The 11,984-nt window shown below is 47.4% G+C and overlaps 1 long non-coding RNA gene across 1 annotated transcript in view; it reads left to right on the top strand.

Moving 5' to 3' along the window:
* Positions 1 to 8,886: 8,886 nt before the first annotated feature.
* LOC141424641 (uncharacterized) overlaps positions 8,887 to 11,984 on the top strand; it is a 5,531-nt gene continuing 2,433 nt past the window's right edge. Inside the window, exons 1-2 of the long non-coding RNA XR_012449516.1 lie at positions 8,887 to 8,957; positions 11,775 to 11,984. The exon at positions 11,775 to 11,984 is cut by the window's right edge and continues 51 nt beyond it. This is a non-coding gene — a long non-coding RNA (uncharacterized lncRNA). The remainder of the gene's footprint in view (positions 8,958 to 11,774) is intronic.

Genomic DNA, 11,984 nt, shown 5'->3' with positions numbered 1-11,984 from the left:
CTCTCCTCTTCATAGCGTTTCCAATTTGTTATGTGACGTCCTGGTCTTTCCCCTTCCCCCACAGGCACACTCAGGGGTGAACACAGAGCCCCACAGTTCAGGTCCCTTTTCCATGTCATTGGACCAACGCATAGTACGCCAGTCAGGGTTTCGGACATGTAGCCCAACATCTTCCTTCCCCAGGACCAGCTGTCCAAGCCATAGTGAATGAGAGACTCCAGTGTGCTGCAGTCTTCATTCAGGAGGCCAAGGTCAAGAGCTCTGCTGTAAAAATGTGGAGACTGGAATGTCAACGCTCTGACCCTACCCCCACCCTGTTTGGCTCCTAATCCTCTTTTCCTAATTTGTGTGTGCAAGCTTCTCTCTCTCTCTGTGTGCACGTGTGTGTGCATGTGAGTCTGTCATATGGTGGGGGCAGCTGAGAAAAGAGATCCTAGAGAAGGTGGTCCTGACTGGCCAGCTAGACAAGAGATGATGACAAGAGAGACTGAGGTCCCCAAAAGGAATGGTGGTCCTGCATGACTAAGAAGTCATCATGCAGAGTCAGGACCTGGGCAGTAAACTTGTAGGGTAGGTAGGCCAGCTCTTCATCAGGGGGCAAAGCAAGTCACGAAGGAACAAAGCCAGCTCTTCTGGGGAGCTCTGGGTTGGGGGAAAGGTGTCTGGACTCCACAGCAGCACAGACCCCGGGTCCATAGATGCTCGGGGCTAGGGTTTTCAGAGATTCTCCGGGTCTGAGCATGGTTTGGGTCCTTGACGCATGATGGTGGGGCAGAAGTGTGCCTTGGGTCTTTCCATTAATTACCATTACCTCTCTCACCAAGACTCTGTGACAGGAGCACTGGTCTTGCATGTTTACCTTGCCTGGCACAGTGAAAGGAGGAGTTCCACACTGCATGGAACTGATTGCTGGGGATGCAGCAGGGACACTTGCCTGTAACTCCTGTCCTTCATGCATGCTGCACACTGGCTTCTCCTGTCCTTCAGTCCAGTCTGTCTTGATCTATCTCTCCTGATCAAGTTACTGACTTCTAACCTGTGGACGTGGATGCAGTGTAATTGATGTATATTTCCTAGCTTTTGCATTTCATAGCTAGTGAGCGCTCATGGAAATCCAATTCACTGGAGAAATAACTGAAGGCAAGTGCTAATGACTGCCTCACAGCAGCTACGGTTATTAAACCCATTTGGTCAAATCCCCAGTGAATAAAGCTATGCGGGGATGTGCAGCCAGCCAGGATGACTGGGGCATGTGGTGGAGGAGGACTTTGAGGTGAGGGTGGGAGGAGAAAGTTGGAGTAGGGCCTCCCTTGATTGGGGCAATAAGGCGGGGGAGGTCCATTTTTCCTAAGCTTTTGCCAGCTATTCCAGTTTACGTCTAATTCACAAACGCATGCATACTTACACACAGAGACTCTAACTCTCACACCTACATACTCATAGCTATACACGCGCACACTCACAGAGCACATGCTCTCTCAACACGCAGGGATTTACTTTCAACCATCCACTCAAAGCTTTTATGTTCTGGATCCTTCCATGGGTCTGCCCTTCTATTCTCAGCCTTCCCTTCCTGCTCTGAGCCAGTCTGAGGTAATAATGAGACTCTCCAATAGGCATGATGACCTGCTAGTCATCAACTTGAGATGTTCTTTTGTTTTTCTCCCAACCTTTTTATAAATCTTTCAAACACATGCATGATAATTATTTACATTTGGCCCTATTTACATACACTGCTTATTTATTTATTAATTTTTGTGGAACCATTTGAAGGTCATGCACATCAAACTCCCTCACCCTTACACAACTCAGTTTGCATAGACACTTTTGCAAAATAACTGCCACATTCATTGTCACTGTTAAGAATAGCACTGCAATATATCACCTCACACTAGCTATTTTACAAATTTCCCTAGCTTTTCCAAAGGGGCTTTTATGGTGTCTTTTAAGCCAAGGTGTGAACAGTTTGCACACAGCACAGGTTTGTCATGTCTCTTTGCTCTTTTTTCACCTGTAGTTGTCCTTCCTTCTTTTCCTTCTCCACCTTCCTCTCTTCCTTCTCACAATTTTGCTTTTCTGAGATATTGACTTGTTAAAGGAGCATCTGGGAGAGATGCTTGTACTGTATGATGGCCATGTGGTGGAGTTGTTTGGAGGGTCCCCATCCACATGCATCCAAGGCCCTCAGTTTACTCGTGCAATAGCTCCGGGCCCCTTGGGACTGGGCCACCCTCTGCAGGCCTGAGGAGAAGAAATCCTCAGATGGTGGAAGGAGATGCTGATTGGGCCAGCAGCCTTTGTATCTAAACATGCCCGCTCTTCCTGGGAGTTTCCTTCGGGCCAGCTCCTGTCCCCTACCTTGGAAACTGGGCTTTGGGATGAGATAGAGGAAACAGGATGCAATCCTGTGCACTTCTGCTCTTCACATGGCATCAGGAGTGGCTCTGTGGTGCGTTGTGGTGGGCTGGGCTGGCTGGGACAAACTCTGCAGGTTCCTGAGGATGACTTGGAGACCTGCATCCCTCAGGGTTATGCTGCACCATCTGCCTCCATGGCTGGGGCCATGGACCACATCCCATTCCAACCTGACCACAGTGCCTCAGGGCAGGCCACAGAGCCTCGTAGAGCCACCATGCAGGATTCACTTTTAACTTGTAGAGGACAAGGGGCAAGGAGGATGCCAAGGACTCCAACTCTCACTCCCTGCTCCCCTCCTGTGACCAGGCACCTCAAACAGCCATTTCAATATGATCGTGGACTGTGTGGTCAAGAATTGGACAGCGAACAGCAGGGGTGGCTTGTTTCTGCTCTTTGATACCTGGGACTCCAGTTTGAAGACACAAAAAGCAGGACATGAATTGAAGGACTGGGAACTGAATTCTTCTCCAGGGCCAGCATCTGGGCTGGAGGACCTGGGATAAGTGGAATTATCACTCTTCCATGAGATGTGGGCTTTTCCTTCATGGTGGCTAGTGCTCCAGAGGAGATAGTCTGAAACGGAGCATCCAGAAAGCAAGCATCCCAAGAGAACCAGGCAAAACCATAGGGTCTCACTGGTCTGCCTGGGAGTCTTTTATTAATAAATATTAGATGTGCATGAATCTTATGTATAATTTACCATAAGATGTCCTACATTTTAAGTTCTAAAACTAATTCCAGGTGCTTAGCCCTACAGGATTGGTCTGTCAGAAACAGATGGCACACTCTCGTTTCTGTTTCAAGAGCCAGGGAGTTTCCCTGTGCTACTATCTTCACTGCAGCCATTGGTGTTTTTTTTTCCCCTGTGGTGGTTCTGGGGGTTGAACTCAGGGTCTCACACTTGCCAGGCAAGCACTCTACTTCTGGAGCCACATCTCCAGCCCTTTTTGCTTTTAATTATTTTGGGATAAGGTCTTGCATTAATGCCCAAGTCAGCCTGGATTGTGATTCTTCTACTTATGCTTCCCTAATAGCTGGAATTACAAATGTGAACCATCATGCCCAGCTTATTGGTTGAAATGGGGCCCACAACAGAGATCCTCCTGATCTCTGCCTACATAGCTGGGATTACAGGCCTGAGCCATTGTGCCCTGCCAACCATGGGTCTTTATCTATTTTGGGTTATAACCCTGTGAAAATTTGATGAAAGTAATTAATGCTCTCACTCTCCCAAAGAAAGTGTTTTAATGCACACATATCTAAATTAAGCTCACATTTTGCTTCATGTGTAAAAGAGGCAGGAGAAGTAGCCACTGTTACCATGTAGCTGTTAAACTGAGGGGAAAGAACATCAAGAGCAAGATGTCATTGGCCTGTGACAGTATGAGAAGCTGGTTTTGGAGCTAGGACAAAGATGGAGGGATGACGGAAACATTACAGAGAATGCAGGACTTGTGTGTCAAGGCCCCACCTGGTGGCTCCAGAGACTGAATTTTCTCAAGACATCAGCCTCTATGGGGCAAGAATTGCATATAGTGACCAGAGTAACTCTTAGGATTCTTGTCTTCTACATATGTTTATTTTTAAGTGATAAGAGATCTAACAGAACGCTGTGGGATATTTTTATGGAAGATCTTATACTGTATGTCTGGAACCAGCATGCCAAGGACAGAAACAGCCTCCCCTGGGAAGCAGAATCCGAGTCTGAGAGTGGAAGTGTGGGTGTGACCCTGTGGATGGGGCAGGGACTGGGCCTTTGTTCCCCTACATGGACCACTTGCTGAATATGAGCTGGCCCCAGGAAGAGGATGCAACCAACACTTTGGTTGAGAACTGCCAGCAGCCAACACTGATAGTAATCAGGGGACAGAGTCAAGGATGTGGTCCTGAAGGAATGAGGTACTACAAAACCACCCAAGTGTGTTATTTTGACCTTGAGGAAAGAGACCTTGTATTTCAGCCCATGAGGACCAACATGCCAAGGCTTTGTTCATGTTCTCAATCCCTTAAATGACCAGATGGATGCATGTGATGAGTGGTCCTGTTCTGGAGCTTTCTAAAATGTTGGTTGTGATTTCACTTGTCACCTGGCAAGGGCATATCCAGACACAAGGGAAGACAGTGCCAGAATCATGCCAGCCAGATGTCTTCCCACTCTGGAGTTACTGTGGAAATGAGTCTCTATGCTGGTCTGCCCAGCCATCTGGAGTTGAGAGAATCAGAAGGAAGCAGGGCTGGGCTCTCTTTGGGGCAATGAGCACCAGCCGTATGAAGCTTAGTCAGGAAGTGGAGCTCAGCCAGGGGCCAGCCAGTGTCTGGGCTGACAGAGGGTTGGAGAGAGGACCAGGGAGGACCTTGCCAGGCCAGACTACTTTTTTTTGACAGCTCTGCAGGTCCAGAAACCAGGTTTTCCATGGTACTTGGAACCTACTAACCCCAGGGATTAGCTCCAAATGAACAAGCTCTTAAGACACTGATAATAGTGATGACAACATTGACACTAATGTGCCAGGGACAGGGCTGAGCACCCTGTGCGAATTATTTCCATTTGTCCTCTTCTCAGCCCTATGTGGTGGACACTATTTTTACCCTTTTGTACAGACAAGGATACTTCCTGTGAGAAAGCTAGTGAGTCACCCAAGTTCATTGCTAGACATGATGAACTGTTATTTAAGCCTGGCCAGCCTTCCTAGACCCTGAGCTCCTCGCCCAGTCTTCTGTTTCTTGTTACTTATTGCCATTGTTCACCCAGTTGCTCAGGCCAAATGCCCTGGAGGTCATCCTTTTTTTATCTTCAAACATTCTGCAACTAATTCATCAGCAAATCCCATAAGCTTTACCTTGAAAAGTTATTCTCATTTTGTCCACTGATGGTCATCTTCCAACCTACCACTATATCAGTCAGAATGAGCCAGGTGAGCTGCAGGAATAAGTAGCTCTCAACTCTTAGTAGCTTAAAATTGCAGGTTTATTCTTTGCTTTTATTATATTACATTGCAGGTGTGTGTTGGGGTTCTGCTGCAAGTTATCCTCATTCAAGTACCAGTGTTGGCAGTTTCTAGAATATGTGAGGTCATCATGATAGAGGAAAGAAAGTGCAAATTCTACACTTGATCTCAGAGGTTTCTACTTCTCATATTTTCTTGGCTGTACTAGTCACGTGGCCACATCTACATTCACAGTGGTGGGAAGTGCAATTCTGCAATTCTGTCCTGAGTCCTGGGAGACCTGAAGATACAGATGAGAAGTTACAGTCATTGTCTGTGAAGTCTCCATTGTCTTTTGCTCACAGAACCTTAATGGCTTTGAAATGGCCCCCTCCTCTGCTCTAGTCTTCTCCAATAGCCAGAATGATCTTCTACAACATAAGCCATATGACTTCACTTTTAGGCTTTCCATCCTCTGATGGCTTCTGTCCCATTAACAATAAAAATAACAGGCCTTACCTAAACCTATAAAGCTCCAAAATAAGGTCTGGGAACTACAACCCTCTGGTCAAATATGGCCCTCAGCTTATTTTTGTCAATAAAGTTTTATTGGAACATAACTCCACCCATTCATTTACACATATCCCATGGTGCTTTTATTGTACACTGGCTCAACTGAGTAGATAAAAGAGACTGAAGGCCACAAAATTGAAATACCACATGAACCTTTATAGAGACAGTTTGCTGACTCCTTCCTTAAGTGGTCATGACCCAGTTTACCCTCATACTCGTATCCTTCCTCACTCCACGTCCCATCTTCCTTCTCCTTTCACTTTTCACCACTGCTCCTTTCTTTCTGTCCTTCTTTCTTCTGGGATAACACCTCCTCGGGGCGGTGGGGGGGGCCTCCCTGGTCCTCAAAGGAGAGTGGTTCCCAGCCTTGCCACTTTTTAATTCTCTTTTTGTAACACTTCCTTCCACTTGAAATTGTGCAACAGAATCATTTACACTTCAGTCTTCTGTGTTAAGGTCTGTGAGGTCTTGAATTTGGGGCTGAGACTTGGAGGGGTCTTAGAACCCTGTTAATCTTCTATAATCTCTGCTTTCTGGGTCTGTTATTCCAAGCTGACCAGTACCTTCTAGAGAGGATGTTTTTAATTTTGAAACTCAGCTCTAAAGAGAACACTAGAATTTTTCAAAATTGCCTGTCTGAGGATTTTAGAGTCAAGGACAATGATGGTATTATGCCAGTATTAAAAAAAATTTTTTTAACACTTCCACTGGCTATCTCTAGGAGGCAAACTTTGAATATCTCTGCCGTCCCCCAGGAGAACAATCTTTTGTAACTTTGAAGTCAAATAGGATTTCTGAAAAGGAAGTTACAGTCAATTGAGAAATCTCAGTGGAGCATGAAGGCCAGAGGGCTCCCCATTGAGTGGAGGGGCTGCTGCTGGGCCTGCCGAGGCTGGAGGGGCCTTTCCGACCCAAGTGGGGCTGCACAGGCAGGCAGAGGCTGGCTAGGCATCAGCACCATTATGCTCAGAGACCACAGCTCAGAAAGTACAAACATCTTCCTCTTCCATCTGGTCATTTTCAATGACTTTAGGAGAATATAGCAGGGAAGACAGGCAAAACAAAAACAGTGAGACAACTCACCTATTTCTTAGTAGAGATGCTCAGGAATATGACAGAAACAAAGAGCCAAGGCAAATGATGGTTGGGTGGCATCTGTGGGGGAGCATGTATTCCCAGAGCACCTGGCTCTGTCCCCAAATAGCTCCTTGGCTGTTCCCTACCCTGCCTGACTGGTGCCAAGAGGGATGCTGCCCAGTTGCTGGCTACCTCCCAGGCATGGCCCCTGCTGCCTGCTCAGGTGCTGTTGCTGTGGTCCCTTCCAGAAGTCTTCTGAGCTCTGCCCTGCCCCATCCCAAATAACCTCCCTCTTCCCCTGTGGTGTTTGCAGTCTGTGCTCAGGATTGTCCCCTTTCCCTCTTACGTGGGCCTACTCTGTGACTAACCAACAGGCATCCAGCTATTTCTCAGAGATCAGCACTTTTAGACTATGTGCTTTGGTTCATATTCTTCCCCTCTCCTTGGTGTCTCCCACTTCTGTCTACGAGACTGGATCCATCTCCCAGGCTCCATTCCACATGCTTCTGGTCCCAATGAACCCCACAGTAGACATTAGCACCTCTTCCATGAAACCCACTGGGAGCTCAGCTGTGTAACTTCTACCTCTATGGGGGTTTTGTGGGAGCAGGGTGTGGTGTGTTCATCATTATCCCATTGCCCTTGAAACATGGTGCCTAGTACAGAGGAAGGAAAGCAAATCCTATGAGTAAATGCTGAATGATCAGGGATGGGTATTACAATCCAAATGAACTGTAAGGGACTAAGAAGTTTTCACTGATGGTCTTTCCATTAGGCCTGGCATCACTTAGGTGGAGGTAAAGGTGGCATAGAACAAGTGTGCTGGAAATGGGTAAGAAACTTAAGCCAGAGGAGGCTCTGGCCATGGTTCCTGGGGAAGGTGGACCGATGAGAGTCACTGATTGAGTTACTGACTGGGAACAGTGATGAGGTCAGTGATGGGGGACATCTCCCTGGACCCTGGGCCAGGGGACTGGGATGCTCTGCCAGGCTTGCTACATGGGTGATTGGGGGCTATGTCTGCTGGAAACCCAGGAGCACTCACTAATATTCACATCCCTAGCAAAGGAATGAGCCTCAAGAGGAGGGTGGGAGGTGGATCCCAGCTTTGGGGATCAGGTGAGCAAAGCCTTTGGTGAGAGCAGGAACACCTGAATAGCCTCTTTCCTTCTGTGCCCCGGCAGGTGGGTTTTTGACTGGCTTCTCACTTTGGCCATCTGTGCCACATGTGAAAAGCCCATGGAGGTGCTGCAGCATTGAATCTTCTGCCTCTGCGAGATTGGGAAGCATGTTCCCTGCCTTGTCAATTAGACAGAAGCTGAGCAGGCACTTTCCTATGTCCTGTAACTTGGTCCTCAGCTATACTAGCTTTGTCCCATCATACACGTGCCCAGCCCCAGACACATGTGGGGTCCTCCCTCGCTGCACCGCCTCCCCCTCCCAGGGAGCTGAGAGCAGGACCCCCTGTGGCTGCTGTTTGTTCCTTGGAAAGCTTCCTTGGACATGGTTCTGAGGACAGTCCGGGCAGCTGGCAGGCTGCCTGGCTCCTGTTCCCAGCGCTGGCTGCCACTCTGCCAAGCACCTCGCCCACTGGGGTTTGGGAAGAAAGGCCCAGCAGGTCCCTGGATGTTCTCAAAGGCTGCCGCTCCCATCCACCGGCCGAACAGAACAGCTCCACTCTTGATATTGAACTTCAGGGGCTCTGTTTAGAGGGACAGAAAGAATGGCCACTAAAATCAAAATCACTGTGGAGGGGAGAACAGTAGCAATCAGATGAGTGGGAGGGGCCAGGACAACCAGATACGGGGTGGGGGCAGACAGAGCAAGGTCTGCCTCTGCTGGTCAGATCTAAAACTCTCCCTCTTCCCCCTCTTAGGAAGACCCTGTTCCTGGCACTAGTCCCACCCTGCCCCTTCGGTGGGGAAAGGAGGAAAGGAGCAGGAAGAGAACTACAAGAGCCAGGTGAGAGTGACAAGGCACAGAAACAAAACATGGAAAGGCAGCCTTCCTCTCTCCTATCGGCAAAGTCACATTTGTCCCTGTGCACCTGTGGTGGGATCTGAGTAGGGCATGATACAGCCAAGGTAGGAGTACTCATGGCACCCCCTAGAAAAGGAGTGGACCCGATCCCTTCATCCCAATTCTTTTTTTTTTTTTTTTTGGTGGTATTGGAGATTGAATTCAGCACCTTGTACTTGTAAGGCAAGTGCTTTACCACTTAAGCCACATCCCCAATCCTTTTGCTTTTTAATTTGTTTTTTAGATAGGGTTTCATGTTTTTACCTAGGCTGAACTCAGACAAAAATTCTATCTCCATCTCCTGCAAAACTGGGATAATGGGTGTATGCCCAGCTTGTTGGTTGAGATGGGAGTCATGCTAACTTTTTGCCTGGGCTGGCCTTGAACCAAAATCTCCTGTCTCTGCTTCATAGATAGCTGGAATTATAGGCATGTACCACCTTGTCTACTGCTGTCCATTTTTCCCCACCACAGCATTCTGCAACAGCAGCTTGGGGTCCTTCTTGGTTCACCCCAACCCACATAGATGTCAACCTCGCATTGAGTGAAATACTCCCAAGTCATCTTTGATATCCTCTCCTACCTGGGCTCACCCTGCTTCTCCTCATTTCTTACTACATCTCTCAAGAGCTTCCCCTGCTTTCCTGGCCTCTGCCATCCTTCTCTATGAATGTACCCCCATGTGGCTGGCAGCAAGGCCTTTCTCACTGGAGGTCTACTTATATCTCCCTTTGTATCACTCCCCTGGTTTCTTCCTGTGGATGGCAGAAAGCCATACTTAACTAGGTGACCTTACTGCCCCAGCCCACCACACCAAACTTCTCTTCATTCTGGGAGCACACTGTGCCCTTTCGTAGTGTTTCATCCTTTGCACAAGCTGTTCCTTCTTTCTGGAATATTCTCCTCCTCTTTTGCCGTGGGTGAGAGCTGGGGTGTTGGAGAGGAACTTTAGCTCTCCAGTGAAGGGTTCTGGGCTGAATCTTATTCACTGGTGATTCTCACACTTTTTCATGCAGCAAAGTGCCTGGAAGACAGGAGCCCTTTTCTGAATTCCGTGGACCACTGGTCACATTCATTCCATTCCGACAATTGGACCATATGAATTAAATTAGATCAAAAAATAGTTCTCATTTATACAGAGCAGTCACTCCATGTGTGTGCTGGTCTTGGCACATATGAAATGTTTTAAATAAATCACATTTCCAAATTTTCATGTAATGTATCTTTCCCATTTGCTCAATGATTTTCTATTCTGCTTGAATTCATAAATGTAGTGTGTATCTATTTCTCTCTATCTCCTCACCTTGGTGAGTCCTGAGTTTCTTTTCCTTTAAGGTAAGAACAACAAGACAAACATCATCACGGTATCTGAGTAGATTAAAGCCACTGGACCATATGTGAGGTCTTTAGGACATGCCAGTAGTTTCCTTCCTTGTCCCCTGTCTTTATACATCCTCCAGGTTGCTCTACTTGGCCTACAGCATGGCCAATAATTCCAGGCTGGAACTCTGGTCTGTTTTCAAGGCACATACACTATTTATTCATCTATTTTTTTTCCTGCATAGCATGCATTTCTATTCATAATACCACCTAACTATCATCAAGAGAAACATCTTCAGAGGACTGAAGGAGGTCAATGCCAGCTGCCTGCCTTCCACTGGGGCAACAGTGCAGCTTTCTGAGTGTTTCCAGCTGGGCTTGTTGAAAGAGTCAAAGTTATTCCTAAAATTGTCACTGTAGGAGAGTCTCAGCTGGATTCTTTTTTTTCTCTTGTATGATAGAAAGTTGTGGCATTTTCATTAGCACTGTGGAAATGGCTGAGACCCAGCAACTCCAGGAGGTACTGTAGGAAAGTGATGGAGAACCCACAGGTTCTCTTGGGTCATGGGGAGGCAGGCAGGTAAAAGGTCTAGAAAGTTAGGAGAAAATTACTTACTTTTGATACTGAGTGGCTGGGCTCTCTGCTCCCTCAGGAAGGAAGCACACTCTTGTATCTATGCACACTGTTTCCCTAGCGGACTTAAATAACCACTCCTGCCAGGATACAGAGCCAGCCCTTCAGAAGCCACATGTAGAAAGTCAACAGCTGCAATGTTGGGAACTGCAGGTGGAGGACCTGAAGCCACACAGGTGGAACGAGAACAGGTGGTCTGGGATCATCAGTGTCTACCGACCCTTGGGCCAGGTACACCATCTGGTACTAGCTCTATGTTACAGTTTGGATCTTAAATGTCTCCCAAGGCCCATGTGTTAAAGGCTGGATCTCCAACCTGTGGTGCTATTGGGAGGTGGTGGAACCTTTAGGAGGTGGGGCCTAGTTGGATGAAGCTAGGCCATTGGGGACATGCCCTTGTAGGGGATATTGGGACCCTCAACTCCCTTCTCTGTCTTTCTTTGCTTCCTGGCTGCCATGAGTCAGGCAGCTTTGCTCTATCATGCATCGTAGCATGATGTTCTGTCTACTCACAGGTGCAAAAGTCATGGGCCAAGCAAGCACAGAACAAAATTTTGAGCTGGAAAAAAACCCTTTCATCCTTTTAAGTAGATTTTCTCGGGTATTTTGTGCCAGTGACAGAAAACTGACTAATGCACACCCCTAGGTGTGTCTCTGAGCCTCTCTCCCTGTCTAAAAAGTTGGCATGATGTTTGTGTCTAAAGGTTGTCATGGAGGTTAAATGTGATGACATGAGACAATGTGTTGACGTACCTAAGACTTTGTAGATACTTGATAAATGTGGTCCTTTTTTCCTACTTGGGTAGATACCAGCAGCATGGAGGAAGCTCATGGATTCTACATCAACTTGGGACCAGAAATTGTAGCAAGGAGAAAGAGCTTTTGTGAAAAAGATTGTGATGAGGACAGGAAGTCAAGAAGTAGAAGAACAAGGGTTTGAGCCACAATAGAGGGAGGACAACAGACACAGGACTGTGGATCACACCTGAGCCTGATATGGCTTCCATCACCACCCA

This window comes from Castor canadensis, chromosome 7 (assembly GCF_047511655.1).
Source record: "Castor canadensis chromosome 7, mCasCan1.hap1v2, whole genome shotgun sequence".
Taxonomy (NCBI): domain Eukaryota; kingdom Metazoa; phylum Chordata; class Mammalia; order Rodentia; family Castoridae; genus Castor; species Castor canadensis.
The sequence above is the reverse complement of the archived record's forward strand: the minus strand, read 5'-3'. Positions and strand labels throughout refer to the sequence as shown.